Here is a 15,210-nt window from a genome sequence, read left to right on the forward strand (position 1 = left end):
CCGCTGGCCAGGGCTGACAGCTGATGTCCTCCCCGGCCCGCTTCCCCCGGCTGCTGCCAAGCCGCTCGCAGAGCGCTCCTCCAAATGAATTTTCTGGAAAACAAATTAAAGGAGGGCTTACATCACGCAGCAGACAGCCCAACCCGCGCCGGGCTGCGCCGGCAAGCCCTGCCTGGCTTTTGGGCTGCGCCGCATCGCTCGCAGCTGGAACCCGCAGCTCCCCCTGAACAATAAACTGATCACAGCAGCCCGAAATCGCCCTGTGCTCTCTGCCGGGCGGAGCGAGGGCTCCCGGAAACCTCCGCTTGCTTTGGGTTTTTTTTTGTTTTTGTTTTTTTTTTTTTTCCCCTGTGCAAAACCACAGACAAACAAAACTGGGGGGAAGCGAAGGAGACTCCAGTGGGTGTTGCAGCACAGCCAAGGTCTCAGGAGTCAGGAAATTCCAGTCCCGGCAGCCTGCTGGTCGGAGTACATGGAGGCCAGGGGTGAGCAGGAGGGGAAGGGATATTCTGCCTGCTGGAAAATCATTCTGAGCTAGGCTGGGTTTTACTGGTGATCTGGGCTCCCTCCCCTGCGCTGCCACATCCTCCTCGCACAGCCCTGGCCACATCACTGCGGGTTCTTCTGGCAGGAATCCTCACCCTCCATCAGGTGTGCCCATCCATCAAGAGCTTCCCTGGAAAACCCAGCGTGCCCCCAGCCCTTCCTCCATTGGATACTGGTAAATAGAGCAAGCAGGGATGGGTTCCCAGTGCCAGAGGCACAGCACAGCTGTGGGAGAGCACGGCAGCAGCTGGAGCAGCACCAGGATGGGAATGGGAATGAGGTCTCTGGTCTTTGCCCAGCACAGAGGGACCGTGCCAGCCCACATCTTGGCTTGTGCAAAACCTCCAGCCATCCATTCTCCCCCAAAAATCTTTACTCAGGTGAGCTCATCGGTGCTGCCATGGAAAACAAGCGCTGCTGCAAAGGAGTAGTCATGAATAATCATGCTGGCTATTTTGAAAGGCTTTTTATGCTCTCCATAAGAGACGTAAAGAAGATATGCTTTTGAGTGGAAGAATAGTCCTTTTGAAATGTTTGGTTCAGTCTCCAATCAGGAGATGCTCCTCGGGAGCCCTGGGATCTCACCCCGGGGACAGCGAGTTCCTGCCATGCACTGCTGCAGGGCCAGGCAGGGAAGGAGGGAGGATGGGGCAGCAGTGGCAGCACCAACTTCTGAGTGCCCATCTCCTCTGCCATGGGCTGTCTGCAGGACCTTGGGCTGAACCTGCCCTGCCTCAGCTCTGCGACTGCAGAGTGGGGAGCAGAGCCACGTGCACAGGCAGTGAGGGCTTTACAACCATTAAAAGATGATGAAATTCTATTCTAGGCAGTCTAAGAGAGCTGGAGCTGTTCAGCCTGGAGAAGAGAATGCTCCTGGAAGACCTTAGAGCCCCTTCCAGTGCTTAAGGGGCTATAAGAGAGCTGGAGAGGGACTTTGGAGAAGGGGGAAAAACCTTAAGCTCGAGGAAGGCAGATTTAGATTAGATATTAAGAAGAAATTCTTTGCTAAGAGAGCAATGAGGCCATGGCACAGGTTGCCAAGAGAAGCTGTGGAAGTGTTCAAGGCCAGGTTGGAGCAACGTAGGATAGTGGAAGGTGTCCCTGTGCATGGAAGGGGGGTTGAAATTGGATGGTCTTTAAGGTCTCTTCCAACCCAAACCATTCTATTGATTCCATAATTGCATCCTCTCTCAGTGCTGAAACACAGAGCTCTCTCAGTGGCTGAAACTGAGGAGTGCAAACAGCTTTTTCATAAGAAAACCCTAAAGCTCAGCTTCTGCTTGTGCATTAGCATGGCTCCAGTGAAAGATTTCTTGTTACCTGTTTCCATTCAGGCTGGGTACATAACACCTGTTATCTACAGAGATAATTTAATTCCTCCCCCCCCCCACCCAGTTCCTTCTCTCACTGCCCAGTACACCCCAACCACAAATTGAGTGTATAAATGCAAAATCTCCACTTGTTCTTTAATGTAAGCACTTAGTCCACCTCTCCAGCCTGCCCTGCCCAACCCAGGAAAGGCCAAAAGAAGAGGGAGAAAAATGAAAATTAAGAAAATGCTTGCCTTGCTGTAGTTAAGCCTGTAGAAAAATATTTCTTTTGCTACCTATTTATTAGTATTCTGCTAGACCAGTGAAAGGGTTATCAAAACAGTTACTGGGCCATGGGAAACCTCTCTTTTTGCTGAGAATAAGAGATTTTTGGTGAGCCGCCTCTGGTAGCTTTATGCACTTCTTTTCTGAGGAATATTTTCATGTTCTCAATTTCAGTGCTTGATGACTGTTGTGTTGGGCCACATGGTGCACATCTGGTCTAGGCAGAGCAGAGACATGCAGGGCATGTTCTCAGTGTGATCCTCTTTCATTACACCTCCCCTCGAACCCAAACATCTGCCATCGTGCCCAGTGATTTGAGCCAAACAAGCCACCTTCAGAAAACAAAACCAGATCCAACTGATGTTAGCAAAAAGGAGTAAAAGCATGGGAGGGGAAGTGAAAGCTGAGAGAAAAGTGGGAGGAAGAAAAATGCAAGGAGCAAATAGCTGGAGAATGATCCCATAACCACCACAGAGCAGCAGCCCCTTACTTGCAAAAGAAAAACCCAAACACAAAGCAGGTAAAATTTGCAGAGAAGATGAAAACAAGATTGGTGGCAAGTAGGCATGGGCACAGCCTGGTTGTGCAGGCAGGTGCTTCTGGCTGAAGTGGGAACCACTGAAAATTCATTTTGGTGTGGCCACAGGAAAAGACAAATGTTTTGGAGCAAGTGATGGGGGTCACACCTTAGAGGATGTGTGTAGGGGGGGATACATCCTGGAAATCAGTGACTCAGAACCAACTGGAATGGTCCTGGTAGACAATTGCTGGTGTTTGAACTCCCAGCAATGCCTTAGCCAAGAAGGTTGGAGTAATCCTTGGCTGTGCAGACGGCAAATATGAAGTGGGAGTGCTGAACTGATATTATCTCTCTAAACAGCATTAGTGAGACCATTTCTGAAAAGTTATGTCTAGTCCTGATGTTCACATGTCCAAAAAAAGATCTTAAGGAAACAGCAAAGATTCCTGCCAGAGTGATTTTAGGCATTGGAAGCCTACTTTAGAGAGAGCAAAACATATCCAAGGGAAAAATGAAGTGACTTTACTGCAGGTTATCAACATCTGTGCAGGTATAAGCCCTGGAAATGGCATCAAGGAAAGTTGTAATGAGATGGAGTCTGGGAAATTCAGATTAAATCCAAGTGAGAGATCTGAACCAGCTGTGCAGAGGTCAGGTTTCCCCCACGAGGTTCAGATGACCTCCTAGATCCAACATAGCTAAAGCTTGGCAGCATTTTCATGCCAACTGCTCACTCATTCAGGTGGCCTTTGGCTCAGTAATTGGCTGACCCCAGCTTTGGAGGAGTAGAATGGCTGGGTTTTGGTGCAAAAGCTTGAGGTTATGCCACTATGGACCCAGAGATGTGGGTGGACCTCCTGTTATTGCTATAGGTCATGGTTTTGGGGAGATCTGGGGGACTGGGTGAATCACAGCACACTAAGTCACTTTGTGTGTTGAACAGAAGGCTGGCACGGGGAGATTTTTCTTAGATTACTCAGCCAAAAAGGTAGCAACAAAGGTAATGGAGCACAAGGGCCCTTCTTTTGCTAACTGCTAAAAACCATGGAGGCAAACAGATGGATCAGAAGTTGTTGACGTTGATGGGGATCTTTCCAAGCGCCTTCAGTGGGTTTTTGGCTGAGGTACACATGCTCTTGCATATCAGCAGGCTGATCTCCACGGCAAGTGAAATGGCCCCTGGATGTCACTGCTGTGCTACAGTAGAGCAGCAGGAGAGCCTCATTCTATGGGATGTAAAGAAGATGGAGTTAAGGCCCGGAGACAAGGCCTGGATAGCTGGAAGTGTTGGCTCAGGCCCTTGGTCTCCCTCCAGCACAGATTGCAAATGACTGCGAGTTATCATCTGACAGATGCTCTGCCGTGGCTCCAGTCCCTTTCCTACTGCACAAGTCTGTACATCACAGCCCGCGCTGCCGTCAGGCCTGCGTGGTCAAACCAGCCTTGGCTGCTGCTTCTCCTCTTTACTTCTTCAAACCCCTCCCTTCTACGGGGGGAAAAAAAAAGCCCAAACCAACCAAAAACCCAACAAAACTCAATCTGCTCTCCACCACAAATTTAATTGGTTTCAACACAAACTCTGAGCCACATGCTCTCGTAGAAGACGTAGGAAGCCAATTCATTGATGTCTCCTTCAGTTTGCAAATTCCAGTGTGAGAGATGCTGCAGCTCTTAGCAGGTTGGTAACAATGAAACCTAATGATGACATTTAAATGTATTATTTTTGCCACCAGTCTACCTGGGGTTTAATTTGATGACATTTAAATTTTGTCAACGCTTTTGCCCAGGGCTCGGTTTGATGGAAGGCTTTCAGATGAGTTGCTTGTTCCTGCGAAGGCACAGGACTGGATTGTTTGGGGTGGAGAAGAGAGAAGAACCCAAATTCCTCCCATTACCCCCACAATAATTCTCATGAGGGAAGTATGTGTAAGTCAGCACAAGAACTTGTGGGAAGTGCAGACTGTTGGGGTGGAATACAATAGTTTGAATTTAATCTGAGTAAGAAAGACTGGGAAGAGTGGGACAGTTGCATCACTCATCTTCCTGTTGGCTGCACTAAAAACCTTTCATTCAGCTCTGAGATTTCTGCTGAATTTTCGTCCACTGCACTAAAGTAAAACAGCCTTGCTCCAAAATTGACTTTGACTTTGCAAACAAGCCTGCAGGAATTCCTACTCAGCTGACCGCTGTCATTTATTTAAGCAGCTCAGTGCAGGATTAGGTAGCCCTGGAGCCTGGGATAGCCTTTTATCCTGAGAAGTGACTGTTGCAGGTAAGAAACAGAGATGGAGCAGTGGGAGATGTGGGATTTCTCTCACCTGACCTCATGTATCCACAACGCAGCCGTTTCCAGCAGAGCCGGTCACCCTGGGCTCCCTTTGTAGTCAGCAGAAACAGACACTTTTAGGGCATGATTCATCTGCCCTATTTTCAACATCTGTGTTGGGCTGGGATAAATTACAACCAGGACTACAGAGTCTGCACAATCGAGGGCCTCAACCAACTGTCCCCAAACATACTGTGCTTGCAGATGTCCCCCTTGTGCACCAGCTTCCCATGTGGCTCCTCCCCAGACCCACTGTGGGGACATCTCTGGTCCCCTAAGAGGTCTGAAAGGGTACAAGGTGCCTGCAAGCCCACAGGGCTTCTCATTTTTGCTTTATTAAAGCTGTGACACCTAAAACCTCTTGAGATTTGTCACCTAATACCAGTTGTGAATTCCCCAAGGTGGTAAAGATTCAGCTCAGGATTGACAGAGGAGGATATTCAGGCTTTTGGGACCCTCTTTAGGTCAAGGGGAGGCTGCTGCTTAAGTGCCTTGGCACTTTATTCTGTGTTGAGACCCTAAGAAAAGTTTAGGAATATGTGGGACTCTTTCAGGTTGACTCATCACTCATTTGGCAGAAAGAGAGAAAGATGCATTACTTTTTGAGAGAATCCATACATGGTTATTTGGCTCTAAAGAGGATATGGAACTAAACTCATCCACAGAAAGCTCTGTGGGGATTAACAATTACCACTCCATCTCAGCCTGGTCTGTGGGTTTTGCTCAGTGGGTACCATAGCTTTTTCAGGCTCAAGTACCTATTCCTAAGGGATCTGAAGTGTTCCTATCCTGTACCTATTCCTGAGGGATTTGAAGTGTGCCCCATCTGGGATGGGTTTTCAGTGGAAAGATGTCCTTCAACCAGACCAGAAAATGGTCTGGACTGGACTAGAGGGACTGGTCCAGAGACTGGACTAGATGGCCTTTAAAGGTCCCTTCCAACCCAAAACATTCTATGGCTCTATGACATTCCTGCCCTGGTTCTTTGGCTTTCCAGCACGTGGAATCTCAAACAAAAAAGAGAAACCACACATACCCACACACACATTTTCTGAGCCTTTCTGCCCTAAATGTGGGCTGTCTGCCCCTTAACCCTGGCTGGAACAGCTGGTGTGTGGTCTGACCTACACCAGGGCACCTTCATCTACTCCTCTTTCCAACCCTCCCCTGGGGGACCTTCCACAACCCAGGACTTGTGCTCCAGCACTGTGTTCCTGGGTCCTTCCAGCACCCCTCCTTGTACAGCTCAGGTATTTGTGAAAGCCCCAGAAATTTCTGGAATCTCACACCCTGAGGTGTGTTTGTCCATCCATCCACTGCTGCCACCTTCCCCTGCTTCCCCATGTGGGGATGCACATTGGAGCAGAGGCAGGACAGGAGCTTTCTGAAGGGCCAGCAATCCCTCTGAGGCAGAACTGTAATTACACTGCAGTTACATTGCAGTTGCTATGCAAACAGCCGCTCGTTTTGCTTTTCAATATGTAATTATCACTAAATCATCGGGGTGGAGGGAGGTTTAACCACCTAAGTCTACTTTCCTCCCCCCTTGGCGCTCTCATGGCATCAGCTGTCAGGGCTGACCACCTGGAGGAGGCTTGGCAGGCTGCAGCAGTGCCCCAGGCCTTTGGGACCCAGGTGCTGAAGGAGATAATCCCAGTCAGACCCCGATGGTTGCACAAACGCGGAGCAACCACCGCTCAAAATTCAAATTTCTCTTGTTCAAACCCAGCCTGTTTTTTTTTTTTTGTTTTGGTTTTTTTTTTTTTTTACCAGTGCTCAAAATTCAAACTGCTCTTGTTCAAACCCAGCCTGGTTTTCTTTACCAGTGCTCAAAATTCAAACTGCTCCTGTTCAAACCCAGCCTGGTTTTCTTTACCAGTGCTCAAAATTCAAACTCCTCCTGTTCAAGCCCTGCCTGTTTTCTCCCCTTACAAAGGCGGGTGCAGGTCACAACCCTCAGCCCTGCTAAGGAAGCACAGAGGCAGAATTTCATCTTGGGAAGAGGCTGAGCAGGGGGTGGTGGCCCACAGAAGTGCAGGATGGCCCATGGAAGGTTGGATCAGCTGCATTAGCTGTAGGAAAATGCTTCCCCAGAGGAGACAGGGTCATCCATCACCATCCGAGCTCCCATCTGGGCTCTCCGTCAGGTTTGGGCCTTCAAACCCCCACACGCCTCCACTGTGCACTTTAACAGCAATGTCCCCTACCCTGGGGGCAAGACAGAGGAGATAAATAATTAATTTTGTGGTGGACAATGACAAAGATCCCCTTAACCAAGGCCTCTTAGCCTGAACCTCCTCAGTCCAGGACACCTGCAGCTTTGTCAGTGTGTAAACCACGCACGAGGACCTTGGAGCATCCACAGCAGCAATTCCTCTGCTCCTCAGGACTGAGGAGCCATCACCTCGTGTCCCCTCTCCTTCAGTGGTGTCTGCCACAGCAATTATTTCTGTGACACACACACACACACATGTTGAGCTGGCATCAAACCACGGGCTCAGAGCTGAACCAGCTCCAGGGCCATTAACAACCTCTGGAATTGTGCAGCCTCCCTGCTGGCTGCTTTTTATGATCCCTTTAAATTGTCAGCTAACAAGATGGTGGGGACGTGGGTTTAATGATCATTAGCAAGACCCAATTAGCAGGGAAGCATAATGAATCCTCAAATGCAGGCTTGCTAATTTAAATACAGATAATTCATGGCACCAGTTGAGTGCTTAAACAAAGATTCCAGAGGTCTTTCTGCTTGTCAATAGTGTGGGCACAAGCCTGATCGATCTCCATGAATGACAATGGATTGGAGGCTTTGGCGTGTTGTGAGAAATTTAACACAATTTTTCTGCAGCAGCAAATGCTTCAATAAACCTCCAGCTAAGAAATAGTCAAACTTCCACAACCATTTATCAGATTATCACACAAGAGGAAGGAGTGAAAAGCAGGAGGGGGAGAGAGAGGAAAAAAGGATCTGAGCACAGCTGCAAAATTTATTATCTTATTGTACCCTGAAACTGTATTTCTTCTTCCTACTGTGCATGTGACTGGGTCATTTTACCAGCTAATTCCTGCATCTCAGAAGCACTCAGTATCACAAGGCAATGGGCCTTGGAGTCCAGGCTGTCAGCTGAACTCTGGAAGTTAATGGGCCAGGCAGCTTGCGTTGGCGGGAAGCATTCCAGGAGAAAACATCTTGATAAAAGAAAAAAAACATCCAAAGAGTGACAAATGGCCCTATGAGGCCAGAGAGGGAGCAAAACGAAGACAGTGGAAAGAAAATAGTGCTGTGAGGAAAATAGAGGCTCATAAAAATATACATTTGTGTATACATGTATGTGTCGGACAGAAAGCACTCGATAGAAACAGGCAGGCCGGGCGCCAGGGGCGCAGGAGCAGCACCTGTGGTTTCAGGCAGATTTGTCACAGAGTGGGGTTGGGCAGTTTGAAACTTGCAGGAGGAAAAGGAGAGGAGAAGAAGTTGATTTGATGAAGTAATTGTGAGCGGGACAATGTGATGGGGAAGGGAAGAGAAGGTTTCACAGCTGTCGGGCAACTGAAAAGGATGATCAGATCTTGCAAAGGATGGAGGGTTTAGCTCCCTTTTTTCATCTCCTCACATCTCTCTCGTGGCCTGAGTGGTGAGAGGGGCTTTGCCCTCTCCAAGCTGGGGAGGACAGCAGCTGTATCAGCCACTCCTGCTGCAGATCCACTGGTTTGGGTAAGCTGGAGCTCATCTGTCTCTGCTCAGCCCCACCTGCTTTCCAGCACTGCCCTGGATGCCTGGTGCTCCCTCCCCCTCAAGCTGCCCTCCTTGCTGAGGCTGTAAAGGTAGTGAGGACTCCCCAGATTCCCCCTGGAGAACACAGGATGGTGAGAGTGCAGCTCTTGATGTGTGAGATGGCAGCATTTGGGATGAAATGTCCCCAGTCCATGGGAGACCATCACTGCTTGGCTCACAGAGATTCCTCAGCACCAGTTAAGTGCTTCTTTGCTCATGCTCAGTCCTGAGAGGCTGGGTGGGCACAGCAAGACACGGGACAGGGGATTGTCCCTGTCAGCTGCGGGCTGAGCAGGCTGAGCCTGACATGGAAGAATAATTCAGTCTTTAACATAAGCAGCCAGTGGTACTGAAAAGCTCCAGAGCACACAGGACAAGGGGCTGACAAGCCTGGCCTGGGACTTGCAGAAGATATGTGCCATTCTGGCCTGGTGGAGGCCAGGTGGGACATCCTGGGCCACCTCAAATGGCACCAGAAAGCCAGGGATGGGTTGTGACCCTCTCTCAGTACAAGCATTTATATCACAGACATGCAGATAGGTGGCTGGTGAGCCACCTCACATCTCCTGACCATCAGAACACTCCACAGGGAGGATAAAAATTAACTTCCCTCAGCAGCTTTGCTGGCCTTGAGCAGACAAAATTCAAGGGCCAGTCCTCAGTCTGAGATATTAAATTAGTAATTGTGACTTCTTCTTAGTTTCATGTGTGCTTGTATGCCTAAAGGTCACATTTAGAGCCCTTCAGCTGAAAATGGAAACCTGTGATTCTCACACCCTCATAGACTTGTGACTGGAGTTTTGTAAAAACATAAAGGAAAAAAATGAGACCTTTGTGAAAGTCAAAAGTGAAATTCTCAGGGCCTGTTCTGGACTTCCCACCACCAGCATGGCAGCCTGAGACTCCGGACAAAATCGTGAGAAATGGAATTGTCTCTTTGCAGCATCTTATCCAGGCTTGACCCAGAGCTGAGCTCAAAAAGCTCTCCCTCCCCAAGCCTTGGAGATCAAGAAATTTCCTCATTTCCTCCTTCCAGAGAAGGTCACCCTTGCATAGTTTTCACTGACTTTCTTAGAATCCCAGTATCATTAAGGTTGGAGAATACTTCTGAGATCATTGAGTCCAACTGTGCTGGCACTTTGTGGGTGCAGTTGGCAGATCAAGGGAGTTCTCTGGGCTGGATTTATTTTGTGCAGCAGCACTAGCCTGTAAAGAGTGTTTTCAGACTTTTGGAAGGTTGGCTGAGCTGTTCCCAGAAGCCAAGGTCTCTCATTTTCTCTAGAGACATGTGTATTCATGCCCACTTGGGAAGCTTTTATTTGGTCAGGGGAGCAGTAAATAAGGTTTTACTGACAACACCAGTCCTGTGAGCAATGATGGATTGTCACCACAGGAGCGTAACTTCTCAGTGAAATAAGCTCCTATTTAGTGAAGAAATGCTCCTAAGGGTGACCATCCGCAGCTGATCCGAGCCAGGGGTTATCTCTTTGAAAAGGTTGGTTAAATGACAGAGCTGAACAGAATATTAACTGTCAATATCCATATTGTACTAAAAATAATTGAAAATCTAATTAAAATTAAATTCTCTGCTTTTGAGTAGTTGTTAGTCTTGTTGGTCTGGAAGTAGAAAGCTGACACTGAAATTTCTTATCCTGGCATGCGATTTATTGATAAAGGTGCTCAAATATGCAAACTGGGACTTTGATCTTTTAATGAGAAATAGTTTTCCATCTGTAATACAGGGGCTTTTCTATCAGCTACTTTATAACTATGTAATAGCTGCAAAATATGAAATGAGTCTAAATAACTGTTAAGGAGGTGGGATTTTCCTCTAATCAATTAACTTTTGAAAGCCCTCATCCTCCAGCAGCTCTCTTAGCACCAGTCCACAAATGGGATTGCTCATGCAAAAAAAAAAAAAAAAAACACACAAGTTTTTTTTCCACAAGCCTTGATGCCATGATGGATCTTCCTTTTCAATTAATTTGAAAAAAAAACCCCACAATTTCTGTGTGTGGGGTTGGCATCACCAGGACTAAGGACATTCCATTATTTTTCCCCTCTCATGAGGGATGTAAATAATATCAAGACAAATCTGCTCTTAGGGAAAATTGTCTGGTGCAAGTGAAAGCAAAGCCTTTGATCCATGAACCTTCTGCCCCACAAAAAGAGCTCCCCAAGCTTGCTCAGTCTGATGAAATGGGAGCTGGGATGGGATGCAGCTGCTGTCTGCACATTTATCTCAGGGGTAAACACGAAAGATCAGGCAGAGCAGAATTGAGGGCAAAAGAGCTGAAAGTGAGTCCATGAGACTGAGTGGTTACAGGAAGGTTTCTGACTCCCAGAGCAGAGCTGTCCTGGGACAGCCTCTGGGGAAAGGAGAAGGGACAAAAAAAAAACCTCTGCTGGTTCAACACAGAGGCTCTGAGTAGGCAGCAAGAGGGAGGAGTCCTTGGAAAAACTTTATCTTGCCAGTTCCTGCCTTCTCCTCTCCCATCCTGACTGTTCTGAGCAGCGACCTTGGCCACTGGATAATGGAAGAGGGAGAAAACTTCAGAGGAATTGAAAAGAGAAAACTGCAGAGGTTAAAAAGCACAGCACAAGTCATTGAGAGCCTCTGGGAAGGGGTTACTGCACCGTGCTGGGGCTGCAGGGATGGATGGATGGATGGATGGATGGATGGATGGATGGATGGATGGATGGATGGATGGAGGGATGGATGATGGGTGGATGATGGATGGATGGATGGATGGATGATGGATGGATGGATGGATGGATGGATGATGGATGGATGGATGGATGGATGGAGGGATGGATGATGGGTGGATGGATGGATGGATGGATGGATGGATAGATGGATGGATGATGGATGGATGGATGGATGGATGGATGGAGGGATGGATGATGGGTGGATGGATGGATGGATGGATGGATGGATGGATGGATGATGGATGGATGGATGGATGATGGATGGATGGATGGATGGATAGATGGATGGATGATGGATGGAGGGATGGATGGATGGATGGATGGATGATGGATGGATGATGGAGGGATGGATGGATGATGGATGGATGGATGGATGGATGGATGATGGATGGATGGATGGATGGATGGATGGATGGATGATGGATGGATGGATGGATGGATGGATGGATGGATGATGGATGGATGGATGGATGGATGGATGGATGGATGATGGATGGATGATGGATGGATGGATGGATGATGGATGGATGGATGGATGGATGGATGGATGGATGATGGATGGATGATGGATGGACAGATGGATGGATGATGGATGGATGGATGGATGGATGGATGGATGATGGATGGATGGATGGATGGATGGATGATGGATGGATGATGGATGGATGATGGATGGATGATGGATGGATGGATGGATGATGGATGGATGATGGATGGATGGATGGATGATGGATGGATGGATGGATGGATGGATGGATGGATGGATGGATGATGGATGGATGATGGATGGATGGATGGATGATGGATGGATGGATGGATGATGGATGGATGATGGATGGACAGATGGATGGATGATGGATGGATGGATGGATGGATGATGGATGGATGGATGGATGATGGATGGACAGATGGATGGATGATGGATGGATGGATGGATGGATGATGGATGGATGATGGATGGATGGATGGATGGATGGATGGATGGATGGATGGATGATGGATGGGATGGATGGATGGATGGATGATGGAGGGATGGATGGATGGATGGATGATGGAGGGATGGATGGATGGATGGATGGATGGATGGATGGATGGATGGATGATGGATGGACAGACGGATGAAGCAGGCATGACTGTCACTCAGGTGCAACACCCCAAAACACTGTGACCAACCCCAGCAATGCCCTGTCCCACTGGCACCACACTTCTCCACATCTCTCCCCTCCCAACAGCCTCTTCCCCCAGGTCCAGCACTTCTCCATTTGGAGTGTGGTCCTGCAGCTCTCAGAGATGGAGCCCCTCACGTCAGCAGCATCTCTGTGCAAGATGAGCACGCCTGTGAAAGAGATCAGAGATGCTCTTTGAAGAGTCGGCAGAATTTTTCATTACAGATTCCCAGCTGCGTTTTCCTGCTAACCTTGCATTCCTGAGGATGCAAAGTGAGACGGGGACGTACGTATGGAGAACATGTTACCCCTCTCACAGGCTACTCCCACAGCCAGGAAAATATGTCCTGTGAGTTTCCTCCCTGAGGAAGGCCAAAAATCAAATCAGTTTTTCCCCTGGAATTTTCCAAACGCTCTCTGGGCTGTTCCTGACTGCGTAGAAAGCTCACATTTCATCCCACAGCCCACAAAGGGTCCAGCATGGATATCTATCACAATAACACTGCCATCATCTTCCCTGCTGCAGCTACCATTATTTAATTCTTATTTATAGCCCTCAGCTCGGAGAGGAGCAGCTTGTGTTAGCACACACACACACAGTGACAATCAGTGACTGGTGACAACCAGTCCCTGGCAAGACTCACCACTCCTGTACTTGGGGAGGGAGCTGGCATATTTTTATTTTTTTTTTTATTATTTATATGTTGTTGCAGTGCCCGACACAAGGTGCACAACAGTGGATAAGTGTTTCTTGTTAAGTTTCTCTCAGCTCTGCTGTGGGGAGCACAGATGTGTGTTTGAGCTTGGTGAGGGATGGGGAGAAGGGAGACAGACCCAGCTGCACAACAGGAGAAGGTGCAGGAACCCTGGAATATTCAGGTCCACCTCCTGCTCCCAACACCTGCTCTGCCCAAACCAGGATCCCTCCCAAGTCCACAGTCCTTAAAGGTGATGCCAAGGTGAGGAAGGTGAAGAAAGGCTGGATGCAGTGTCAGGAAGGTTTCTCTGTTCCCTCCTCAGGGACAGCCAGGACTGATCAGTGCCCGTGACCATTCCCAGAGCACATTCCTGATCCCAGTGGTGTCACTCCTGTTACTGCCTCTCCAAATACAACCTATCGTTAATTATTGCTCATTAGCAATAGTATTATCATGACTACTATTGTATGAACATATATAATTAATTATTCACTTTCTTAATTAAATACTTAATGGTATTAATGGTTTAAATCAGGCCATCAAAGCACTTACAGCTCGTATAAAATGATACCAGCACTGGAAGAGATCCTCATCCCCACCAAGGCCTGTCCATTTGCTTCAGGGTTAAAAATTAATAAAAAGTCTAAATAATTAATAGAATTTAATATAAAATATTAAATATTATTAAAAGAATTAAGAAATTATTTGGGTTTTAAAACCAGTGTGCTTGGATTCACCACAGCATCACCTCATCACTCTGCCTTGATGTGTGAAGTCATACAAAATTAAAAAAAAAAAAAAAGATGAGATAGACAAATGTATGGAGAGACAGATGTTGAAGGTGCACAGCTGGAGCCACTGCAGCATCCCCAGCCTGTGTGCATCCCATGGGGAGCAGGTGTGCCCAGGCTGCTGCACAGACAGTGATCCTTCCACAAGGTTGTGGTGAATAAAGGAGTTCACTCCATGCAAATAGCCTGGAACATGCACTTTTTGCCCCACACCTGGGTAAGGCAGAGGATCCAAAGCAACCAGCAGCCACCAGAGTGGTGAGATCAAACCCTGCTGCTCCTGTGCAAATCCTCTCCCCAGACTTGGGGGCTTGATTTTGCTGCTCACGCAGAGTGGTGCAGCCAAGATGCCACCAGGGATCTGCAATATCCCTGCCAGGGCTGGGGCAATATCCCCCCAGTGCAAGGGCTGCAGAACATCTCCAGCATCCTGGAGTTTTGGTGGGACATCAGGAGAGAGACTCCAGGGTATCACAGCAACAAGAGATCTCCGTGTCTGTATGGGTCCCCCATGCACGATGCCAAATCTGGAGCTTAAACCTGAATTGAACCTGCTGCAACTAACGTGGAAAAGGGAAAGCACTCAGGGCATTTTATCAGTCACAGCATGGTCTGCGTTGGAATGGACCTTAAAGATCATTCTGTTCCACCCCCCTGCCATGGGCAGGACACCTTCCACTATCCCAGGTTGCTCCAAGCCCTCTCCAACCTGGCTTTGGACACTTCCAGGGATCCAGGGGCAGCCACAGCTTCTCTGGGCAACCTGTGCCAGGACCTCACCAGGTCACTCTCTTCACATTGCATGGGAACTTGGTTTACTTAGGACAGAATGAAATCATCCAGTTCCTGCTGAAAAGTGAGATCTGATTCCATGACCATCTTTGTAGCTCTTCAGCACTGGATTTCCCTGCTGCCAGCATAAATCTGGGGTTACAACATCTAAACCCTTGAGTGTTTGTGCTGTCTCCTGGGTCCTCACCTTCCCAAGCTGCTCAGTGTTGGTTTCTGTTGTCACTGATTTCTGCAGCAATTTCTGCTCAGTGTTTTCCAGTGGAAGGGAATGACCTGCTGGCCACCCTGTGCTGAC

At 48.2% G+C, this 15,210-nt stretch overlaps 1 long non-coding RNA gene across 1 annotated transcript; it reads right to left on the reverse strand.

Annotated features, from left to right (window-relative positions):
- Positions 1-4,273: 4,273 nt before the first annotated feature.
- LOC128799906 (uncharacterized) lies at positions 4,274-5,875 on the reverse strand. The gene is made up of 3 exons (XR_008434860.1): positions 5,783-5,875; positions 4,980-5,037; positions 4,274-4,356 (listed from the first exon to the last, which is right to left on the reverse strand). It is a non-coding gene; the product is annotated as an uncharacterized LOC128799906 (long non-coding RNA).
- Positions 5,876-15,210: the final 9,335 nt, after the last annotated feature.

Source organism: Vidua chalybeata, chromosome 1 (assembly GCF_026979565.1).
Source record: "Vidua chalybeata isolate OUT-0048 chromosome 1, bVidCha1 merged haplotype, whole genome shotgun sequence".
In the NCBI taxonomy this organism is placed as follows: domain Eukaryota; kingdom Metazoa; phylum Chordata; class Aves; order Passeriformes; family Viduidae; genus Vidua; species Vidua chalybeata.